General features: G+C 41.5%; 1 long non-coding RNA gene across 2 annotated transcripts in view; it reads left to right on the top strand.

The window, feature by feature from the left end:
- LOC144826029 (uncharacterized) overlaps window positions 1-13,133 on the top strand; it is a 335,744-nt gene that overhangs the window by 1,026 nt on the left and 321,585 nt on the right. Inside the window, exon 1 of one of the 2 annotated variants that reach the window (XR_013609675.1) lies at window positions 5,922-5,972. The exons of the other annotated variant lie outside the window; for it this stretch is intronic. This is a non-coding gene — a long non-coding RNA (uncharacterized LOC144826029). Of the gene's footprint in view, window positions 1-5,921; window positions 5,973-13,133 lie in introns of those variants that run through there. 2 annotated transcript variants of the gene reach the window in all.

Here is a 13,133-nt window from a genome sequence, read left to right as displayed (position 1 = left end):
GTTACTCTGGGATGGTGGCAGCGTGAACCAGCATATGCATGTTACTCTAGAGTGGTGGCAGTGTTTACCAGCTAATGCGTGTTATTCTGGGGTGGCATCAGAATTTACCAGCTAATGTATGTAACACTGTAATGGTGTCAGCGTGTACCAGCTAATGCATGTTAGTCTGGGGTGATGGCAGCGTGACCCAGTGAATGCATCTTACTCCGGGGTGGTGGCAGTAAGTACCAGTTAATATTTGTTACTCCAAGGTGTTGGCACTGGGGTAGTAGCAGAGTGGATAAAGCCAATGCGCATAAGTCAGTAAAGGTGGCAGCGTTTACAAGTGAATGCACGTTACTCTGGGGTAGTGGAAGCATGTTCTAGCTAATGCATGTTACTCTCTAGTGGTGTCAGCGTGTAACAGCTAATGCATGTTACTCTGGAGTGGTGGACACATTTACCAACTAATGCATGTTACTCTGGAGTGGTGACAGCATTTACCAACTAATGCACGTTATTCCGCAGTGGTGATAGCATTTACCAACTAATGCATTTTACTCTGGAGTGGTGACGGCATTTACCAACTAATACATGTTACTCTGGAGTGGTGACAAGTAAATACTCGAAAAAGACAACAGTAACAAAGTTACAAACGAGCTACTGAGGATCCCAAGAAAACCCGTTAGCGCCGACGACGCGGAAAAAAGGGAATTGATGTCATCACGCCGAAGGAGTCCTATTATGGATTCAGTGACATCAGCGGAGCCGCGCGCGATGTCGTGCTTCTGTGACGTCGTCCACGTCAGCATGAGAAGCTACAAAAGAATTTTCCGAATGTTGCTAGCGCAGGGGATATTCACAAGGGAAGGAATACACTGGCAGATGTATCCATCAGAATTAAAGCTACAATCACGAGTACCCTATTCAAGAAAACCAGGACGAGTCGAATAAGACAAACCAAGATTTCAAAGACAACATATTAATGACGACAATTGAGAAATTAAAAAAAGATCTGGCCCGCTTTAAGCTTGACGTTGTATACCCCTTTACAAGCGATAACTATTCTCCTCCTGAATTCAATAAAAAAGGGAGACGGTATGGCTCCTCTTACTCAGGGTCCAGTTCAGGAGAAAGTTCAAATGAGGGAGAAGCCCCTACTGATGATAGACAACAGTTCTGAGGTAGGGCCCGAGAAAGATATCATAGGGCCAATGGGCGAGGTGGACCACCTACACCACAATTTCAACAATGGTGGCCACCAACGCCTCGGGGTTTCCCTCCTCCACACTTTCAGTCTTCTATGCTACAATTCCAATCACATCCACAAAACTTTCAGGACCAGTCTTTTTTAGGGTTTGTCCCAGGAAGACCAAGAGGCAAAAGCAGAAATGCTCAGGTGCACTGGAACCAACCAACAACATTATATATATGGGGACCAGGAGTCAAACGAAGAAGAGCGGACAAGCAGGAACCAGTGCGGAATGAGCTTGATAGTGAATCTAAGCCAAAGACAGTTAACGGAAGGTGAAATGCGAGTTCTCAATCAAGGCCTAGGCTTTGTAGAGACTAACCCAGGAGATAGTTTCCAGGTTTACTACGAATTGGTAAATTTTTTCGTAAGATTTGCATACATTATTTTTTCCGTGACAAAGAAATGGCACCTGACCAAATACAAGACAAGAACACAGGTCTTAAGAAACGCTCTACCTTCAACCCCCCCATCACAAGTGTGCCTCCAAAAGTACTTTCATTTGATAAGGCAGTCCAAGAGGAAATATCTGTTCCGTTCTGTAACCTTCCTAAAAGAGAGCAATTGGCCATATTTACCCTAGCTGAAGATCGAACCATAACAATCATGCCAGTGGATAAAGGTGGCTCAGTTGTTATTCAAGATACCACGACATACAGAGAAAAATGCCTGCACCAGCTTTCGGACAGAAAGTCCCAATGACCATTAAAAGAAGACCCTAGAGAGCGGCTGAAAAGAACTATAACAGCACTGGTGGAAGAGTTCTTTCATTTGGTTAGATCACGGCACAAGAAGCCTCATTTTTATAGACAAGTCACCCGGTCATGCCTTACTTTTATTGCCTCCCTAAGGTTCATAAAAATCAAAGGCCGCTCCCTTGCAAGCCCATAATATCAGGCAATGGGTCGTTACTGTAGCCTTGGTCCATTTTTGTGGACAATTTTTTGCGACCCATAGTAAAAACCATGCCTACGTATTTACAAGACACCAAAGATGTATTACGTCTGCTACCCGACATCAAAGTTGACACAGAAATAGATTTGGAGTCATTCGACGTCGAATCACTTAATACGTCCATACTGCAGGATGAAACTCTGGATACCACCTTACAAATATTGACTAACACCGAGTTGGACTCCATAACGTCAGGCCCATTCATAATGTCTTTGGCTCAATTGGCAATGAAGGACAAATTCTACAAATATGAAGAAACTATCTATCTCCAAGTGTCTGGCACTAGCATGAGCAGCAATTTTGCGCCCAGCCTGGCAAACTTGTACATCCATATATTTGAACAGGAACACGTCTTAACCGCATCCAATTCATACTTTGAATCGATCCGCTTAATGAAGCGGTACATTGATGACGTTTTAGTTGTATAGCGGGGCACTATGGAATCTGTTGCTAGATTCAAGGATTGGCTAAATAGCAGAAATTACTTTCTAAGATTTATAATTGAGGCCAACAAAGAAAGGATTTCTTTTCTCGATCTGTCAATTTTTTACACATCGGGAGGCCTGCAAAGTGAACTATATCGAAAACCAATGGCACACAATTCTTTGCTGCGGTTTGACAGACAACATCCTAAATCGCTCCGTGAAAATTTGCCGTACGGGCAGTTCCTATGGGTGCGGAGAAATTGCTCTACTTTGGACAATTATGAAGAGCATTAAAAAAATCTTATGAAACAACTGGAAGAAAATAAATATCCGAGGAAATTGATCTGACCAGCCAAGAAACGAGCAACTAATAATACCCGGGAAGCTCTTATTGAATTGCCAACAGCTAAACCTCCCCTGGGTCGTCTCACGTTTGTACACATTTTCAGTGCTCTTACAAATAACATCCAGAAGAGCATTAGGAAATATTGGCGTATCCTAAACAGTTGATCGGACAAGATACCTTTACCATTGTTCTCTCTGAAGCGAAGTACCACTTGCGCGATACGTTGGTCCACACTCGCCCGCGAGGTTCAAGGCAAGATAAAGAGGCCACATTGTGGGATCTTCCAAAAGTCCAGGGCCATTTTCCTTGTGGTTCCTGTGCTGTATGTGCCCAAACGAGACAATCTAAATCCATCGATAAAGGCAGTCAGAAACCTTGGGTACAGAAAAGTTGCACAAATTGCAACAGTGAGTACCTCATATATCTGATCACATGCCCCTGTAATTGCTAGTAGGTAGGCATGACTACAAGAAAAGTCAAACTTAGTATATTGGAACACTAAAGCACTTTTAGGTGCATAAAAACTATGACAAAACAGACAAGACATTTTTTTGAGAAAGATCACGAAACAGAAGATTTCGTGTGGACAGTATTGGAAAAACCTTTTATTCCATCACATATTAGCGATATCTCCACTTTTTTATTCCACAGAGAACAACAATCGGTCTTCAGACTATCGAGTGATATTACTGGTTTAAATGATGCGATACCATGGATGTCACTCTCTAAGAGATGAAGTGGTAGTCTCTAAGAGATGAAGACACCTTCAGAGGTGACTCTGCCTATAATGTTATTGACAAATACAACAGCACTCTGTGGTATCGGAAGAAATCGGAAGGTTTGGCTATGGCTTGACACCTGCCCAGACATATGAATAAATAACATAAAGGACAACTAGTATCCCTAATCTCAGACTAAGGTCCGTATGATGTAAATCGATATTGGGAAATACTTGAGCAATCCTTTACAGTGAGACACTTTTTCGAGTCCCCATATTCTGTTCACTGCCTTGAGATGTATTGCCAATAAAAATCAGATTGAAGTATAGACATGTAAAATATACTACCTCCTGATATGATCTACTCATAATACATCAACATAAGCGGAGTATCTTAGACATTTGCTCAGACTAGGCTCCGTATGATGTAAATAGATATTGGGAAATACTTGAGAAATCCTTTACAGTAGGACACTTTTTTTGAATACCCGTATACTGTTCACTGCCTTGAGATGTATCGCCAATAAAAATCAGATTAAAGTATAGACTTGTGGAATACAACACTACCCCCTGATACGATCCACACATAGTACATCAACATAAGCAGAGTACCTTAGACATTTGCCATGACAGACACATCGGTGCAAGCTCATAATGTATTACTGAATATCAATGCACCGAATATAAAACAAAATCAAAAGATGGTCAATAGTTTTAAACGAAGCGGGATGACACATGGTCAGTGTACGTATAGGGATCTGGTGTAAATTGGACATTCAGTGAAATAAAAGTGGATACTCAATACACTTACACAATGTGAATATGATATACACAACATGAGACTGCACTACCCCTCTCAGCAGCAAGAAGGCGAGCGTGTAGTCCTTTAGATTACTGTCAACATTCGCTGTCAGCCAAGTAGACTGTGTAGACACGGAAAGGATGTGAAAGACGTTTTACTGTCCCCCTTCCGATGTAAACAACATGCCAAAAAACTTTGAATCACCCATATTGATATTGTGTGGTTAAAAATGAAAAATTAACCACATCGAGAGATCATTTCTGTTCATACGAGTGTAGGTATAAATGTAGCCGAAACACGGGAAGTCACTGTATTAGTAACACATTAGAATGGACTATATACTCAGTTTATTTTGCGAGAATCGTGCATTGATTAACTTTTTGACATTGAACTAAATTTCCCAGCGGTATCTCCACGGTCTTGTAGTTCTCAACATGATGTCATTTATCTGCGCCCTATGCACCTTAATTTGCAACACCTGAATTCTTCCAAATAGAAAGACCGCCTGCCCAGGAGTCGGGTACCTCCACTCCAGTGAAGTTTCTACCTGGAGGTACCGACGAACAGGTGAGGGACTGTACACATTTACGCGATAGCCCGTTTTTGGGAGTGGTGCCTCTTTACGGGTCTGTAATGGGAGTGAGAGCGAACCTAGTATAGATAGCAAAGTAGATGCTATTAGAATGAATTCTGCCTTGTCGGTATAGCACCCCATGTCAGTCGAACGTAAGAATGGAGCAGTATATGGTAATGCAATACTTTTCTAACTAGACGCTAACCTGAAGATCGGTAATTGTACCGGTCTTTCAATAATCGCGTCTGATATCTTATTTATACGCTAAGAGTACTTCTCATGGTATGTTGCAATCTCAGCAATGAATGCTTAAAGGTTGGGGTCTTACAAGTGGTTTTTAGAGAACTCCAGACTGATCTGTTCTGGTGCAGACTAAGGTCACTACTGGGACTATTGGCTCGGGGATGGGATGTTCCTCGTTTCCAAACTTGAGACAGAACATAGTGACAATCTCTTATTAAGACAACTTCAAATAGCATAATTTCATATACAGAGTTAATTTGAACACAAGCTTCTTTTTCATATTCTGTGATCGTTTGCTAGACCTGAGGTATACCTGGACTGTAGCTATGAAGTTTAAACAGTATGCTTGTCTTTTTAAATAACAACGAATGGTTTGAGGGCATAGAATATATCTACAACCATACATAGATGTTTTTTCTATAAACTGTTGTTGTTGGATTATGATTAACCCACAGAGCGGGGCCTTTTCAAAACTTGAACTGGTGCCAACAGAGGTGAGGCCTAGTCCTTGACTAGCAATGGTAAGCATATCTTCTTCTACCACTGTGATTCCAAATAAAAAGTATGTAGCAAAACTATTAGATGCAGATGTATTTCATCCTCACTTATTTTTTTCAGATGCCGTAATGCATCATGCTTGTATCGAGGCTCCGAATACTGATATATCAGCATTTAAACTGTATGTATGAAATCCTATGATTTGCAGTGACAAAGTTGTGTTTGTCTAGGTCCTGAAGAAAGCCAGGGAGAATCATCCTAGTGGCTGAAACATGTTGACTGTTGAAACAGTGATTAATTCATAGCTGTTTCTTTTTCACTTTCACACTGGTTTTAAGCAGGAAAACAAATTAGAGATTGTAAATAAAAGGACTATCTACATACCTCATCACTATTTTATTTTAAATCACACTTTTTTCATTTTTCTTGCACTGCACTTAAGAAATATTTCAGATAAATATATAAAAAGAAAGAGTCCGTTCTGTATCTGTTTTCTTTTGTGAGAACCGCACAAGAGGATACAACTCATTCTTTCTGTTCCCCTCTGGGATCGAGGAGGGACTTGAGAGAGTTGTTTGGAATGCCAGATGATGACACTGGATACTTGAATGTGTTATGATGGGACACCAGCTATCCCGAGGTGGTTCTTTCTAACCCTTTTATTTTGTGTATTGATCACCTTCTCTGCATCTTTTTGTTTTCTTTGACATAACTAACACTTGTCAGCACTTGTTTTTGGATTTTGTTATGGACTGGCCATGTGCTATATATTTAGGGATCTGTAATACCATTTTTTTCCAATCGAAGTACGGTAAACTTTATTTGTTTAGCAGTTATTTGTTTTATGTTTTCTGAACAGGAACACTTAGTGAGATCATGTGAATAAATGTTGTCATGGTTCAGCATTCTGTCTACTTGTTGGAAAACTTCATGGGTTTGTGCATCCCCAGATTCATACACAGCAACTCGTTTAGCCTCTTTAAATGAGTTCGCAAACAAAGTGCCAAAGTAGGAAGTTAGGACACTATAAGTGGAAAATTCTTCATGTAAATGTGCTATCGTCCTGTGCAAACTCACTGTCTTTTTAAATAAAATGTTTTAACTTTTTTTAGATACCTCTTCCTCTACCAACTAGTGTTTGAATCACTGGCGTAACGAAAATTGAGGGGGCCTCCCTGCAGGTATGTAGAGGGGGCCCCCTCCGGGCTCAATTAGGAGCTCTCCGGAAAGAGTACAGTGCCGAGGGGGCACCCTGGAACTTCGGGCCCCCCCGCACCGCGTGGGCTGCGGGGGGCTGTGTTACGCCCCTGGTTTGAATACAAGTTTTGGAAAGAGCTCATAAATGCTGAAAACCTAGGCATTATTGATCATTTTGTATACTGATTGAGGGTTTTGCTTTATTGAGGGTCTTTTATCCTCAAAGCAGGGTGGGTGCTGGTGATGGACTACTTTGAGGGCTTAGTTGTTGGTGAGCGTGCGGGAACCTCATAAGGAACATGTCCTCCAATGTCAAATCTTGGTGTAGTTTTGCTTTCCACCCTCATGATAGCTGATCTGCAAAGGCACTTAACATCCTTAAAAGCTAGGCTTTGGTCAGGGTTTAATTTCATGAGATTTGCAATAGTGATGACCCATCCTTGCTAATGCCAAACCTTAATGTAATTTGTGTACTTGGAGGAATAGGGCAGAGTAACATAACATAACCCATTGTAAGATTCAGACACTAAAAACACCTGTTTTAATGTTTGCTGTCCTTAACCAGGTTTTATCACTTGAGGAATTCGATGTTACAGAGGGACCATTGATGGAAGAAGAGAGTGGGAATATATTTTAATTACATAATAACAAGAGTAGGAGAAGTGAATGAATGAATGAGGGTAGTAGGGTGGGCAGGACACCTCCAATGAGTGCCCCTTGTAGGGTGTCCTAGTATTCCAGATTCCTAATAACAGAGTGTAGTCGCCATCAGATTGTGTACCTGATAGCACCTGCATGGATCTAGAGATATATTACAGCCTACATCAGGAAGTTCCGTAAGGATGCTTTTTCTCAATGTCTCTGCTTATACGTGGGCAAAGCCTGAAAAATCTTTCTTCTCCTGAATTTGGTCTATCACTAATCATTCTCGCTTCACACCTCAAAGAGCGTGTAATTGTGTACTATCTTTTTATGTGAGGAGTAGATATATCATGTTGAAGCTCATTGACTAATTTCAGTCCTTGCGAATGTAACAAGGAGTTATTGTGGGTTAGTTTGCAGGATCAGAGTATCACTGCTTTGTCAAAGTTGTTAATAGATCAGTAACCCTTTGCGAGAAAGTGGCCTACAGGAGGCTGTTAAGCAGGACACTTTTAATACCCACATAAAAAATGGGTGAATATCCAACCTCTAGGAACATGCTTTGATCTGGATCTATGGCCTGGGTACAACTCTTACAATCTAACAAGGGACCCACTTAGTCGAAGTTCCTGATTGTGTGTGAGGATTTGGGGTTATTTTATCCACTAAACCTTGTTTAATTTAAATATTATAGTAACAGAAAAAGCTTGAAGACTTGTCTTCACCAACACTTAATCATCTTTGATACATGTTAAGCTATTATAATAAATTCATAACTCATGAGAAAGAAATTGCATGATAATTTTTCTATTGTATCCCTAACATTTTCATAAATATTTGATAGGTGCCACAGCAAATGAACATTAATACTGTTGTTTAGTTTTTATTCATTTGTAATTGCATTTGGGCATAGTTACATAATAAGTCAGATGATTTCTAATTTAACAAAAGTAAAACGATGTCCTTCGTTGTATTCCTGGGAAAAGCAAAATACCATGACTTTCTTCCTATGCAGCAATAGTTGTGCCATCTATCAAGCTAATAGTTGAATCCCATGAGTTCTGTGGTTACAATAATGAGCCCAAAGTTTTATAGCTGAAAAATAGTTTGAGTTGGAATTTCTCAGACCAATGAGATTTCTCATTACTTCTATATAGTGCAAGTTGCGTTTGCTTATTTATTACCAAAGCATGTCAAATGATGTGGCTGTTCCAAAGAGATGGTAGAAGCTATTTTCTCAGACGAAAATGTTACTTTCTACTCCGTATATCCAGCTTTATTTTTTCGCAAACTATTTGTTACATTTTCCTTCCTTTGTCGTGCTTGCTAAGGCATGATGGAAATTTGAAGTAAAATTTGGTCGGCAGTTTGAAAGAACGGACTGAGCAGGGAGGATGCGGCACCTGGTGGGGCCTTCAATAAGTAACTAGTAGCGTACCCACTAGATTAAGCATGCATCTTGTTTATCTAAGAGCACTGTCTCCTGACCTCTATCTCCTAAGAGAGTGTCTTCAGTTGTAACTCTTGTGACAACGGTGTGTGCAGTATGCATGCCTGGTACTTTTGATTGAGTGCCACGGAGAGTGTGCATTCGTAAATGTCCCTGGTCCTGCAAGAGTGCCGTATCTGGTCCTGGAAATTAGTACAGTAGATTTTCTGACATTAGTAAATGTCCCTGGTCCTGCAAGGGTTTAAAGCTGAGGGTGAGTGCAATGTATGTCCCTGGTCCTGTGCTTGAATGCAGTGGAGGGATACAAACTTTATTGTACAATTAATAAAAACCCTTACAAAAATATAAAATATCTGGATAATTAAAAAGCAGAAGATAAACATTAGACAGCAGATAAGCAGGTGGTGAGTCGTAAAATTTGTTAAAAATCAATGTTGTGCTTAAAAATTGCCGTGTCTGGGACAGGGAGAACAGTCATATTTAATGTACGAGTTCATGATGGAGATTAGGACTTTACCAAGGTTCCCCTCTTTTTCTCAAATTTAGTTATGAATCGGACTGCTCCGCAAATTAGTTTAGGGTCCACAGAACAAAGTGTTTGTATGATAGCAGACCAACAGGTACGAACTCCAATTACATTAAACTTTGACTTTAGTCTGCTCCGGCGTTCCAAATTCATGGCGGGACAGATGCAGATCAGATGAATTAAGTCTTGTTTTCTTGCTCCACACAATTTGCACCCTTTATTTTCTTGCATCCGCCATTTTGGTAGATCAAAATTTGTTGGGAAGTTACCCAGCCTAAATGTAAGATATCTAGATTTGATGTGCGTTGAGAAAGCAAGTTGTAAATATGCTGCAGGAACCAGCTTTGTATATGATTGAATTGTCATCCAGGCGTGTTCACGATGACTCAAGGATGTCTTATCGTTAAGTAAAGAATGCCTACTGGCCACCTTCTTTACTGTTTGTTTGAACAATGGTACCGGAAGCCTGGTTTCCCAAAGTGGGGCCAATTCTGTTGTTTCTAAAGAGAGATTTAAAAATTTGGTATACTGGGAATTAGGACTGTTATGAATTGCTTCCCACATGGCACGATAAATCTCTATTTCCTGGTTCATCCAGACATCGTACCAAAATTTGACAGTCTCATATTTTTTTAGCAGAACTTGAGATTGCAGACCAAATTCAAGTCGCACTTGTGCGGGTGATGCGTTAATTGGCAGACCAAATACACGCTTGTAGATTTTTGTTTGTATTTTTTCTATGAGCTGTGCACTCTTCCCATGATGTAGTATGCTCCCGTAAGATATTGTTGGCAATAACTTAGCTTTCATTACGTTTAGGAGCGGATTGAACATAGGGCCTCTAAGTGTAGTTGCTAAATTGCTGAAAGCGTGTAGCAAGGCAATCCCCTTCTTTTCGATGGCATTCTAGTGCGTTGCGAAATTTAAACACGTGTCTAGTTGTATCCCCAGATACTTATAACTTTCCACCACTTCCAATTTGCTCTTATCTATTGCGAAAGTTGGTGGCGCTTTTTGACGGCGAGTTATAACCATGATCTTGGTCTTCTTGCTGTTTATTTCTAATAGGTTTAATTTTGTGTATCTGGTCAGTTCTTGCAGTAGGCGTTGTAAACCAATTTTCGTCTGGCTGAGTAAAACCACATCATCGGCATAGGATAGATGTGTAACACGCAGGTGACCTAGCCGTGGTGGATGAGCGTTGATCTGATCCAGGTTTGATGTTAAATCAGCCATGAATAAATTGAAGAGATGAGGTGCCAACACGCAGCCTTGTTTTAGACCATCTGAGGTGCTGATCTTTCGTGTTAGCCGCTGTCCGTTGTCAATCTTTACCTGCATCCAGGTGTTAGTGTACAGGTCAATGATTGGAATTAAGATTGAGTCTGGCAATCCCTGCTGCTTCAGTTTATGCCAAAGTAAATGCCTGCTAACACGGTCAAAGGCCGCCTTGAAGTCTACGAAACAGGCGTAAAGTGCATGGTGATTTTGTAAACTTTATTCCGCGATTAGACTCCAGGCCATTATATTTGCCATTGTGCCTGTTCCGCGGCGAAACCCTGTCTGGTTTGTCGGGATTTTTTTGTTGGTTTCAGACCATTTTGCGAGATCCGCTAGTACTAAAGATGCGTAGTATTTAGCTTCTGCATCAATGAGGGCTATCAACCGATAATTGGCCGGGTTTTTGCGATCTCCGCCTTTGTAAATTGGGTTAATAATTGCTCCCCTCCAACTTTCTGGGAGCTCACGTGTGTTGTTTATAGATCGGAACAAGTGGTTGAATTTACCAGCCCAAAATTGTGGGTCCTCCTTGTAAATTGCCTGCGGGTTGCCATTTGGTCCGGGCGCACTGTCTTGCCTACTTCTTCTGATGATTTGTGATATTTGGAGTTCGTCGTTAGTCCGAAACGATTGGTCCAAACTTTCCTGTTGGATTCTGTATATGTTGGACCAGTCATAAGGTATATCTTTTAAGGCCACTATACTCGATGTAATTGCTGGCTGCTGCAATACTGATCTTATTGAGAAGGTGTCGACTATGTGTTGGACCCATGCACTTTCGGGTATGCAGGTCATACTTATGACTTGTGCTGATCTGCTCAGAGAGTTAACTTGCAGCCAAAAGGCCCTTGTGTCAGATTTTTTTATGTTATACAACATTTTAGTCCAGAACTCATTGGCTTGATGTTTTTTCTCCGTCCAGATTTGCTTCTTATAAAGTTTCCGTATTGTTCGAACTTCCTGCCAAGCACTTGAATTGGCCTTATGGCCCTGTGCTCGTCTTGTGGATTTCCGCAGGCGTCTTCTCAATGTAAGTGTGGCTGTGGAAAAGGCAGCACTGTTTGTTAGGTTAGCCTTCTTTTTAATATTGATACTTGTCCTGGGTAGCTTGTTTAAGTAATCAGTCCAAGTCTCAGAACACAGATCTTTATCTGAGACTAAGGATTGAAATTCCTTCTTGGCATCCAACGCTATTTGTGGCAGGGTGGTGCTTGTCCACCTCAATCGCTTCAGATTGATTGTAGATACTTCGCCTACCATAGTTTGTACTTGTTGGTACCTTGAAGGAGTCAATTTTATTTCGATATGCTGCATAGAATGGTCACTATCTAATGAAGTGATTATTTGATTTTTTTTTAACAGTCTTAGCAAGGGCAGTGTGACTATAGTGTAGTCCAAAATTGTGCTTATTCCGTGACCTATATAGGTTGTAGAAGGTGGTTTATCTTGCACGTATCTTCCGTTTAACACCCTTAGCCCGATATGCTCAAGGTCCCACATCAATTGCCTACCAGCTGTATCCCTCTTCTTTGCGGATGGAAACTCCTGAGATTCTACGCCCCTTCTAACAAACTCCTGAGGCGGAAAGCCGGGAGCGCTGTCTTTTACTTGCTTTTAAAATTGTATTGAAAATTGTATTTTGTGTGCTCACAACCTTACCGGCATCTTGGCAACATCCTTGCCTTCCTTGGAGGTCCCAGACAGCCGATTTGGGCGCTGCCTTGGGGAATCCTCCCTCGCTGCCGCCATCCACCGCGAGCGAGTAAGCTCCGCCCACCTTGCAGGCCACGCCCCCTTCCATCTGTTTAAAAGCGCGCGCTGATTGCTAGCGCGTCCTTCTAACAAACTCCTGAGGCGGAAAGCCGGGAGCGCTGTCTTTTACTTGCTTTTAAAATTGTATTGAAAATTGTATTTTGTGTGCTCACAACCTTACCGGCATCTTGGCAACATCCTTGCCTTCCTTGGAGGTCCCAGACAGCCGATTTGGGCGCTGCCTTGGGGAATCCTCCCTCGCTGCCGCCATCCACCGCGAGCAAGTAAGCTCCGCCCACCTTGCAGGCCACGCCCCCTTCCATCTGTTTAAAAGCGCGTGCTGATTGCCAGCGCGTCCTTCTAACAAACTCCTGAGGCGGAAAGCCGGGAGCGCTGTCTTTTACTTGCTTTTAAAATTGTATTGAAAATTGTATTTTGTGTGCTCACAACCTTACCGGCATCTTGGCAACATCCTTGCCTTCCTTGGAGGTCCC

Source organism: Lissotriton helveticus, chromosome 3_2, assembly GCF_964261635.1.
Source record: "Lissotriton helveticus chromosome 3_2, aLisHel1.1, whole genome shotgun sequence".
Taxonomy (NCBI): Eukaryota; Metazoa; Chordata; class Amphibia; order Caudata; family Salamandridae; genus Lissotriton; species Lissotriton helveticus.
Note: the sequence above shows the minus strand (reverse complement) of the source record. Positions and strands in the feature narration are given on the sequence as shown.